The sequence below is a fragment of the Colossoma macropomum genome, unplaced genomic scaffold (assembly GCF_904425465.1).
Source record: "Colossoma macropomum unplaced genomic scaffold, Colossoma_macropomum, whole genome shotgun sequence".
Lineage (NCBI taxonomy): Eukaryota > Metazoa > Chordata > Actinopteri > Characiformes > Serrasalmidae > Colossoma > Colossoma macropomum.
This window is the reverse complement of record NW_023494789.1, coordinates 25,726,110-25,738,560: the sequence shown is the minus strand read 5'-3', so window position 1 is coordinate 25,738,560 and position 12,451 is coordinate 25,726,110.

Genomic DNA, 12,451 nt, shown 5'->3' with positions numbered 1-12,451 from the left:
TTTCTCTCTCTTTCCACATCTCTCTCTCCTCACCCCCCGTCTCCAGTGCCCACTGCTGCAGCTGTGTGGCTATACTGTTACTTCCCAGCTCCCAGAATCCACTTTTATCCATTCCAAAAGCACAAACCACTGTGTTTCCTGACTCTGACTGTACAGGCTGTCATGGGCTGTTCTTCAGGTGTTACATCTAAATGCCTCATGAGCATGACTTACTTGCTTATAATGGTATAGTCCTGTGCATAAAATGCAGGTTTGAATTGCCTTTTACTAAAGAACCATTTAAGTTTATCCAAACACTAGTGTAACCCCAATAACCCTAACCCATCTCAACTGCCCGTGGGTGAAGGCCAGGATTCCTGGATGCCTCTGGAGTTTAATAGGGTGGGCAGTGATATACAGATGAAAATAGCTGTGTTCCCTACCCTGTGAAACCATTAGCGCGGTATTTAGCCTGCTTGCATTTGGGTCTCCTCTATGGGTAACCTTAACCTCCGAACAGCCGTAACAGCCCACAGTCCTGGAAAGCCAATCCCCCCACTACGTGTTATGTGGTCACTGCTCCGTAAAAGTGGCATACAAACGTATTGGCACCTTCTTATGAGTGATTGATTGCACCAGGGCCAGGCTGCGGAAGAGGAAAAGAGGGGGTTATTGACGCATAAACCTCCATTGATGATGTTGGGTGAAAGCTCAAGGAGCGAAGGGATGTGGGAGATTGGAGTAATAACAGCTGCTTGGCCAAAAGCAATGTGTGGAGGAAGCAAAGAGAAAGAGAGAGAGAGTTGAGTTGGCAGAATGTAAGCGAAGTGAGATGGCGTGATATAGTAGAGAAACCTGGTATTCGGCCCAGCTGTACAGCCTGCACCCCAGCCAAGAACAACACCATGTTTAAGGGCTATTTATTCTAACTGGATTACCATTACAGACATGACAATCCATGCTGTGAATTCTATGTGAAAGCAAGACCAGAGGGGTGGATTAAGAATTGCAGCTCATTCAAGTATCTGTGACAATATATAGCATCAATAAAAACAGGACTCAGCCGTTTGCCTCATGATGAAATGATGATGAAATAGGCAGCAGAGTCCAGTCAACTGGGACAAATGAACTTGTATTAAACACTCTCTCCACAATGTAATGCTGAAATCTCAGTCCAGAAACATCACAATTTTAGCTACATACATTTTCATTTGCAGCCGTTTGCAAGCATTTTGTGGCACTGCTAATATTTTAAGCCTTGTATAATCTTGTTGTAGTGAGTGTGTAATGTTATTGGAAATTACAACCATAAAAATAAAATTCCTGAAGAACTGACCTATCCATGCTCCGCCCACACATTTTCTTCTTTAGTAGCAAGTTGTGAAGTTAGACAAACTTTGCAGAATTTTGGCAAAAAATCCATTCAACAACAGAAATTGCAGCTTAAACTGCAGTTTTTGGCAAAACATGAATTATTATGAATTAGGATCTCTACAAAACGTGGATTTTTCCAGTTTAAAATGCTGTGCTACTGAGCAGCACTGTGTTGTTGGAGCAAATTGAAACTAAAAAAGTTGGAAATGAGAACAACAAGAATGTTTCATTATGGTAATGCCAGCTTGATCACATGATTAAAAACTACACTTAATGTATTCTAACAGTGTAGACACAAAAAAATCACTTAAAAATGATGAAGTGCTCTAATTTTGAATCTTTCTCAGCTGGAACAGCTGGTGTTAAAGAATGTATGTGGGAAGAGCATGGATAGGTCTAGTAAGGTTAAAGGGGGTCACCAAAACACCAAAAAAGACTCAGAATTCCTATTCATAGTACAGTGTGTATTTTCTTATGGATGAGGTGATGTGTTGAGTCTAATTGTTAAGCCTTCAGAATTTAAAATAATCATAGCCACCAATCATTTGATTCATGCAGTAGGAGAAAAGTGCTCACTCTTCCTCACATATGCAAGCAAACTCTCACACAGACACCTATAGCATGTCTCTAAAACAATAATCGACTTGAGTATAAACAGTGGCTCTTTATATGAAAGCCTCATGTCAATATTGCCCTTTCCGCTGCCACTCACGCACTTGCTTCCATTACCACTGAGCATTAGGCCAGGAGCTTTTCACCTATACCCTATGGCCCTCGGGCTATTTGCGCCTTCCTCAGTATGGCCATTATCTGGCTTTGAGGCCCTTCACCTTCTCTGCTCTCCCCCAGGCTCCTGATGGCCTGTCCCCTTCTGGAACATTTGGTCTGCAACACCCACCTTTCTGTCTTGTGTTTTTTCTTCAAACAAAGCTATTAATCACCTTAATCGCCCTCAATTAACCTGTGCCACCAGATGCACTCCGCACGTCAAACTCTGAACTGTTCCAGACAGCCAAACAGGACATAAATCAATGTATGGAGCAATTTGCCCCAGCAATTCCGTCTAATATTTGCGGAAGCCGGATAACAAAACACTAACAACATGGAAACTGGGACCTGGAGCTTAGACAGCTCTGTGGGCCTAAAGCATTATGGGCAGAGTTGCTGGGGAAGGTCCGTGCGCTATACTGGGCTAGGAAAGATTTCACTTTCACCCTCCCAGTCCAAGAGGTGCACAAACCTTTAACTGAGCTCAACTCTGACCAATGCAACTCTGACCAACCCCCTGGGCTGTTGCCAATTGTTTGATATTTTAGACTAAAGTACTTGCCTTGAATGTACACTTACACATGGGTCTATCTTGTTACACCGATACGAAGACTAAATTATTCTGTACATGGCCAAGTTGTTGACAGGTGCAACGCAGAAGCCTGGATCTTGTCTGTGAAGACAGAATTGATGCCATTGTGACATTTATGACACTGTGTCGAATTTCTATGGAGGCAGAAAAAAGGAGCTGTCAGTGCAGTATTAGATTAGAGTCTCATGGTAATCTAGCAAACAATACATGACAGCCACATCATAACAGAAATAACAAACACTGCTTCATAATACATTAGCCAGCAATTGAAACACTGAGTTGTCACATAATGACGGAGAGAGGAAAGAGAGAGGACATTCTCACCTATGTCACTTTGAACTGGAAAAAGCAATATACTACATTTATTTGATTCACATGTTTGCATATGAAAGCCCATTACTGACAAGTAGAGAGAAAAAAATGTTTTGTTTCCCAAAATAATGACTAACTTTCTCAACATTTTGACATGGTATCTCAAAATAATGATTATGTTGAAATAATGACTTGAGAAAAGTAATTGTTTTGGGATAATAAGTCAGTATTTCAACATCATAAATCATAATTTTGAGAAAACAAGTCATTATTTTGACACAGTAAGTCATCATTTGAACACACTAAGGAAAAAAAAAAATGAGAAAAAAGTTGTCATTTCAAGATACTATGACAAAATATTGAGAAGTAAGATACTAAACAGAAATGGACTAAAAATATGTTACAGGCCAAAATCGGAGATGTATCAACTGCCAGCAAATAGAGGCCTGTTTTCATTTTAACCAAAAACTTAAGCATGCAATCAGTGATGAAGCGTGACAGTGAGAGACATGACACTGCCTGTGGCTTTATTATATCAGGAAGTATTTTGGACATTTGCTGGAACTATTTGATTTAGAAGACTTTTATTGGGAAGAGCAGCATGTGAGAGAGATAGACGCACAAAGAGAGAATATCTGTGTGTGTATCTGTGAGTGTGTGTGTGTGTGCGTGTGTGTGTGTATCAGAGGGAGAGATTAAATCAAGAAAGGACAGCATGCAAGAATGCCAGAGTTGCTGGGTGGCTGGAGCCCAAGTGGGATTCTAAATGTCTGGCAGTGTGCCAGGGGCTGAATTTGGGACTCCTGCTGGAGTGTCTTGGGCCCTGATATGAACGTGTAGTAAGGGCTTAGCTGGCAAAAAATGAAGGCCAGGCCCACCTGATCTGCTGCTGGAGCGCTTTGAGCAGGGATCAAGGTCTCATTACAAGGCCCCCGAATATAGCAAGCCCCTCTAACCAGGCAGTGGAGCAGCACGGATCAGCCGCATATATCAGAGGGATTAACAGATAGTGTCTGCTACATATGGTATTAGGTGATCTATCCAGCTTACGCACATTCTCAAACAAAAATATGCAACCAGTGTCAGTGGCCATTGTTAGGCCCGTTATGCCAATCAGGGGTCACCATGCTGTTAGGCCTGCATATAAATGTGAACCGCTATTAAATGTGGGCATTCGAGTCAAACAGGCCAGACTTCTGCCTATCATCGGAGAGTCTGGTAGGTTTTCATCACTTAGTGTGGCTAAGCACTTTATACTTTACAGGAAATGGGCCTTTGACTGACACATAAACTGACCATTCAGATATGATTGTTTTTGTATAACATGTAGGTGCAGGCAGTTGTCAAAACCATGACAAAACAAAGGCAGATGAAGTGGTAGGCCATGTCTACAGGCAAACGTGCAGTATATATATGCTTCCTAGAAACTGCTTCAATCCAAACTCACAAATCACTTTTAAAAATGAGATGCTTTGATTTTTTTCAAGGCAGCAGCTGTCTTGTTTTGAAAGGCTCACTGTTGTCATGGTGTGCAGAGCAGCCAAATGCTTGCTATTGGAGATCAGCTAGCATTTAACATTTTAGACTGATAAAAACGAGTGTATGGAAGTGCATATGCACAGAATAGATCAGCGTTTAACTGACAAATTAAGAAAAAAAATAGATGTGGCAATCTTAGTGTACAATATACATCACACAGTGAGTGTACATGGAGGGCGGAATATCTGAGGCTGAGACTATGAGCCTGGGGAAAACTATGAATCAACTCCATAAGCCATGAGAGTTTTTTTTAAGAAAGCACCTACAAAAAGCTTGGCTGATGCCTGTGAGGGCGTTCCGAGAATGGATGAAATGAAAAATCCTGGCCATCAAAACCCAGACAACCCACACTGCAATCCACAGGGGGCTTTTATAGTAGTTTGTTTTCAGAGGTTTCACACAACCAGCATCTGCCATCAGTGGTTGGAAGGCCAACGCCGTGCAACTCAACCTTGCAGCGACTAGACCAGGCTATCTTTTTATCCACATAATTATTTTGATTTCCTAAGGTGTCTCATTTTGCATGTCTCCACACACTGCCTTCCTGTTTGCTTTGGGCTTTAGGCTGAGCTGGGAGAGCAGGGCTAGCGTTTATTTTTAGTTTCCTTTTACGATGAATTGGACAGTTTTGGTCCCAGGAGTTCCATTATGCCATCAGGTGTGCGGCATAATTTTGACACAGCTCAATTTGAGAGCCCAACGTGAGGACGGAGAACATTAGCACCTTGAGCAATGGTGTTGTGTGCGGTGCTGCTCTGTGGAGATACTTCTTACTGTGTGTTTAACAACAGAACGCGTAATAACAAAATTAAGCCTGAGGGATGTAATGCTGGAAATTGATTCTCGGTTTTGGCTGCTTTTTTGTGCGGAAAAAAGTAGATATTGTTGGCACTTATGCTTATAGCAGCGTGTGCATGTGACATTATATAGGAGGGACACTACACTAACCCAGACTGAGCCATCTGCTTCCAGAAGACATTTTAGACAGGTTTTATGTGCCTTCACTATTTCTTCAGCATAATTGATGAGGTTTATTTTAAACTCTACAGTGAACCTTCAGGTTTCAGCATACTCAAAGGCAGTGGTGTGTAAGAGCAAGAATGACAGAGAGAGTATTTTTCTGCCCAGTTTTGCCCCATAATATGGTGTAATTTGTCACTTTGTCAGACTGACAAATATAGCTACACTTGCATTAACTAATACAGCATGTTATAGTCATGCATTATTTGAGCTCACCACATTTGCAAACAGAGAGAGAAATGTAACATGATGGCTCTTTCACAACAACCTAATTAGGCTAAAGATCTCGTCAAATAAAGAAAATACTGAGAATACAGAGAAAATTGCTTCAAATGACTTAACAAGAACCATGTGTTAAAGACCCTCTGTACTCAAAAATATCTTGTTAACTCCTCTTGGACGGCTTAGTCTGGTTATACAGACTGACATTTAGCCATTAGCTAATCTACTTTTGCTGTATCAGAATGTTACTGTTTTTTGTTAGCACCAGAGGCTAGTGTTAGCTTAGAGACTAGCAGACTAAAACCGCTTCACACACCACAGTAGAGGTTTGGTATCCACAAGTATAGAATATAAAAACAAATTTGAGTCAGTAAAGTCAAGTAGCTGGTGTTTGAGTGACAGAAAAATAGAGACTAACGTGACCCATGGTGTGTTGAGCTAGATTATATGCCTGCTAAACTAGTGCTAGCATAATTGGCTCCACTGTGCTGTCCTCAGCACTGTTCAACATATATCAATTGTTTTTCAGTTTATGGTTTAACATTTATAGGATGATGAATGGAAACTGTAGATAGTCTGTTTTCTAATGATTAATGTTACAACTGGAGCTTATTTTTGTTTCTGCTGTGCTTCATCTCATCTGCTCAATCTGTTCACATATAGGCTGTGTTACCTGTAGACCTCTGAAGTTTGCAGTCAGTAGTTGGAGACATGCCTGTATTAGGAGGTCTGGGTCATCTTCTTGATGACAAAAATCACAAAAGAGTTCCAAACATTTTGTCCTACGTACATTTTTCCCACTGAAAGTCTGAATTACAGGGTCATTAATGAGTCAAAATATGAGCATTTCTATATCCATGCTATTAGCAAGCCAACACTCTTGAAATGACATTGTATTAAAGGAAGTATATTATGTATCATTATTGTATAATAACACCAGCTACTGCAAACGTACTACAAAGAAACTTAACTATCACACTTGACAATGCTTCCTGGTTTGTGTGGGGTTTTTTGGTGCAGTCACCTTTACGATTCAGTCAATGCAGTATGCAGCAGTGTTAGCTTGCATGTAGCATAATTCATATTTTGTCCCCTTGATGACCTTGTAAGTCAGAGGATCCAGTGACATTCAGACGAAAAAAGGAACGTAGGACAAAATTAATCACGTTTGGAACAGTTTTGTTTTCCACAGGGCGTGATAGTGCCAATTTTGGAAAGTCCCATGCATTCCTGCTAGAGAGAAATCAAGCATTGATCCAGAGTTTTTCATAAGGGCATGATGTCAACTACAGAGTGATGACGTGGCTTCAGTGATCTAGTTGCCAAAGGTACTCATATGGAACAAACTAATTACATGGACATATATTTTTGTATGCTTGAAATACATGTCAAATACATTGCAGTCCATGCGAAAAAAATTCCAAAATCTAAAATGTATTTAAGAATATATATTGCTATATTTACAAAACATATTTTAAAATACATTCATTTTTTGATGTGTGGGGAATTATTACACATAGAAACATATGATGCAAAAATAAATATATGTAAATGTATTTGTCAAATAATAAAAATGTATGAAAGTAGCAAAAAATACTTGTCTAATGCACTTTACTAGTTGGAATACATTTATAATGAATATAATGTATTCAAGTATCTTCATTTTAAATATTAGCCAATGAACCTTTAACATGGCAAAAACAAGTGTTGTCTATATTGAGATATATATATATATATATATATATATATATATATATATATATATATATATATATATATATATGTATAGATAGATAGATAGATAGATAGATAGATATTGAACTGTGGAAATACACTTTGATGATTTAATATTCTCTTTATTTGAAATATATTTTGTTTGAGCACCATGTTAGCACATACAAATGTGGTTAATGCTAAGTACAATGCAACACACAGAAGTCAGTGCCATTTAGTTATATCTGTAACCTTTGCTAAAACTGCATACAATTGAAAAAAAAAACATATTAACAAATACAAATAAATGCATTTTTAAAATATATGTAACAAATACATTTTGGGCCATTTTCATACATTGCAAAAATATATTTGATAAATACACTTGGAATATTTTTTTTTACATATAGGTAATAGCGCAGTGTGCACAGTTGTGGGAGAAAGGGTGGGATTTGGAAACCAGGAGACAAGGGGGTGTTTGCAATTACCATCATTGTGCATATTTGTAAACCTTGGCATTCTTAATGAGTGTTAAAGTGTTAAATACTTAAGAGTACATTAATGTAATTCATAAGAATGTGAGCTGTGCTGATTTTTATCAAACTTATTACGGTAACACGAAGCTCTTTCAGATGATAATGATGTCAGAATAGCTGGTTCAGTTGTTTTCTTGTTCAGACCTAGTCTGTGTCAGTGCCTCACTCTGCCTAAGGAGCCACCGAGAGTTGATGAGACCATGATTATCAGTGTGCATGTCTACACACACACACACACACACACACACACACACTCTTACGCACCTACGCATGTATCTCTTTTCCATCACTGCTCCAGTGTTCCTTTGACTGATGTACTTTTGTTTGAATTTCTGCATCTTTCCACTCACTGGTGTGTACTGATGCTATCAGAGAGTATCTCAGAGCGAAAAGAAAACCTTATGTCTCCAGAGAGTGAAAAGATGCGTGACAATACCACCTCTAAATATTGCGACGGTTCATGGAGACACAAGGAAAGAGTCTGTGAAAGTGAAATCAAAATATCCATCAGGGCACAGACAGGCGTCTGTGAGCCGACTTGACAAGACTATGTGGGACAAGAAAAAGAGCACAGTGCACAGAAAAGTGGGCCAGAAACCTAATGTTTATTTTTTTTAATGCAAGGAGTAAAGATGAAATGTTCACTTTGATACATGGAAAAAAGTATTATTGTTTTTATAAGGCAAAAAATTGTGTCACAAAAATTGTCATCAAATTTCTCTAACTGAATGATGAAAGGAAGTTTCCATAAATGTGATGTGAAATGTTTCAGTGTAGAAAAACTTACCAAATTTTCTTTACAATGGTAATGATAGGAACCATGGGTTACAATGTTTACAGCATAAATATAGACATTTTATTTACTATCCAAAACAACCAGTGAACCCACACATGCCTTTTAGTTTTTATATACACACACAAACACACACACACACACACAAACAATTCTGACTGTGTGTGTTTCTTTAGAATGAACCACGCTGAATGACTTTTTTACATCTTAATGTTGTGCTTATGCAGAATTTTGAAAAATTTGTGGAATTCCTCTTTACCTTATTAAGGTAATGTACGGAAACAGATTGGACAGATTGTTTTAATGATAATGAAAAACATCTGGTGCCCCCACCTGAGCTTCGCTGCATAATTCCGACTTTAAGACACAGTGTGGCAAAAGCTGACTGGTTTGTGGATGGACAGCTGCAGTGATTCTGTGAACTCTCTGATGTTCCAACAGAAGACTGGAATAGAAATCCAGAGTGCTAATCTAGTGTTTTAAGGTACAACAAATTTCATGTTTTTTGAGAATACATAACAGCAAGTCATTTTTAATCTTGAGACAACGTGTTCCTACTTCATTAATTATGACAATGACAATACTACTGTTTAATTTAATATTTTAGGTCATTCTACATTTGTATATAGTCACACATCTACAACAATATTGCAACATATGGTAGCATATTTGAGTTACTTCTAGTAACACACAAAGACAAAGTTTTGGCGCTGTAAAGAATCACATAGAATGGTTAAAGGGTCCCTATCCTACATTTTTCTTGTATTCTTTTTTCCTTTGAGATCCACTTATAATATTTGTGTGTTAATATGTACTAAAAATGTCATAATTTATTTCTACATGACAATTTCCCAGTCTCCTTTTTTCCCTTAGAATTAAAAAGCTTCTTTTCTGTTACTGTACCTTTACAACATATTGTAGCATTGGCAGAAAAATAAATACCTGCAGAAAGGGTCACATACAGACCACTGAAACTGGGGGAGGTCACCACTAGCCACTGGTTTCACAGTGACAGTGACCCCCCCAGCACACAAAACCCACACATTAGCCCACTCGCCAACACCAAATAGCACAAATAACGTGTACATATGACTTAAACTAGCAGTCAATGACATAAACAACATAAGTAGTCCCTTTTCAGGAAGGTCTGTGCATACCATAAGCCTTTGTGTATGATCATCTGCATAGCCACGCCTCCAAAGTCTCAGGCACCAGCTCTAGCGCCAGCCAGTAGCAGAATGGTGCAATACATAAGATAATATAAGATAAATTATACAAATGAGCTTTGTTCTGGTTGGCTCTCCTTTATTGTGCCTCATTGAAAAAGCACTCAGAGCTAAAGCACTCCTTATAACTTCAGTGTGAATAGGTGGGGCTAAGCCACTGTAGACTGAATAGGTGGATAGATGTAAATTAGTTAACTCTTGTGGCATCACAGAAGCAATAAATTTAAAACGAGCTCATAGGAAAACAGAATCATAGTTTCCATATTGGATGGTATGGACTGGGTAGTGAACAGTATGTTTTGAAACTTCAGCAATGTTTACATATTACTTCAAACTCTTTTGTTCCAGAAAAGTGAGGGAAATTCTGTTTTCCATGTTTTGTGCCCTGTAACTAATGATTTGTCTCTGGTTCACCAGAGGTTTTAGCTTCTTTTCTACCTCATCCTTTCATCAGCATGAAGGCATGCTTTATTCAGGGCTGTAATGCTAGATTTAGACCCTACAAATCATATGGTGTACCATGATTTGAGGCTGAGGCTTTGTCACTGTGGACTTATGGCACCCTGCCACAGTTCAAATCATAGTTAGCGAATGTTATTTTAACCATTGCTGTGTTGATTCATCCAACTGGAAAGCTAGAGTTTAATTATGTCTAAATGATTTCAGAGCACTGAGTCCTGAAAAAGAACTATTTAAGAACTCTTATTTTAGTGCATAACTGTCTGAATGACTCTCTGGTGTAGGCCCATCAGCACGTTCTATGGCAAATAATATAAAACTAGCTTGTGTTTGTCTTTCTCATGGACCTACTGCAAGTGTGGGGAAACTGGCAGCTTCTCTGCTGGAACAACATAAGTAGGCAGTGGGTAGAATCTCTGGAGATAAAATTAGTCACTGGCCACCTTATTGGCTCATATTATTAAAAATGAGCCAAATGAGCCAAATGAAATGAACCACAATTTAGCCCTGCTCACTTATGTTGAAGTTATAAGGAGCATTTCAGCCTAGACTACTATTTAAATGAGGGATAGTATGTCTGTCGCACAGCATATCAGTCTTAAAAGCACAGTAACAGAAATATACATTAACTTCATTGTTAAACAACCTTGGGTATGACTAAAGGTATATATAAATGTTTAAAGGAATAAAGAAAGGTTGGAAAATAATCTCGAATAAATGGTACAAAATCTTCTAGCTCTCTAAAGCTAAGTTCTTAGTTTGCAAAGTACTCAGAATGGGCCCAAAAAGGTGGGCTACAATGTTAATCGTACTATATCATTGCTGTTGTCACAAAACCTTGTGAAATGTTTCTAAGAGAAGGAGAAAAATTTCTTAACTTTAATGTGGTCAGTAATCTTGAACTGTATCTATTGGTCCATTCAAAATGAAATGTTCACACTATGTAAAGGGCACCTGGCATTTTCACAAAAAGGACCCTTCAGGCCTAGCGAATGCCAGCAGAAGTTAGCATTGTTGTACAGGTGGGTTTTTCCTCCTGTTTTGATCGAGTTTTGACATTTAGAGAGCCAAATCTAAGGCCAAACACTAATAGTCAGAGTTCACCACTGCATTTTCAGATGGTGTTAAAAAAATAAACATGAGAAATTTAGCATGTTTTGTTATGATACCAACTCATTCACATTTATCCATCTATTCAGCTTACAGCTGTTTAGCAATATGACAGTATGCATTTTCTGAATGAAATAGACCACATGGCTATCAGTCTTGTGTGCTCTAGGATGAAGGTTAGTAATCTTTGAGAAAGCTTAATTTCCTTATATCCGTTGTCAGTTCTCACCCTTGAAACCTGTAGTGGCATGACCAATTCATACACATACACAAAGCACATAGATACCTAACCTGAGTTTGTTGAGAGCTGAAAGTGGGGATGCAGCATGTCTGAACAAAGGAAAGACTCTTGAGCTAAGTGTTTCAGTAAGAGGGGCCTCAGTCAGCGTAACCTGATCACTGTTTGAGCTCTACCTGAGTGACAAACCAGTGATTGGCATCATCCCCCCACCACAGACACTGCTGCTGTTGCACTGGATAAGGAGGAGGAGAGGAGCCTTTGTGTTCTTATCTGGATGGACGTGGAGTCGCCAGTTCAGTTTAGGATCTGTCTAGCTGTCTCTCTCTCACCTCCCTCTGAGAGCTACAACAATAACAATGAACACCACCCTAACCTTAACTAACACGTACAATTCATGCTAAGACATGTGTGAGTATAAACTAGTTTGAAACAGGGCCTGTCTTAGCATTGAGAATTTTCTTCATTTGAAATTGCAGGGCTGTAATTACCATAGACTTGCAGACCTCCACATATACACAGTACATGTACTTAGATGTATTATTTTCCCTTAGCAGGCACTGCACATGA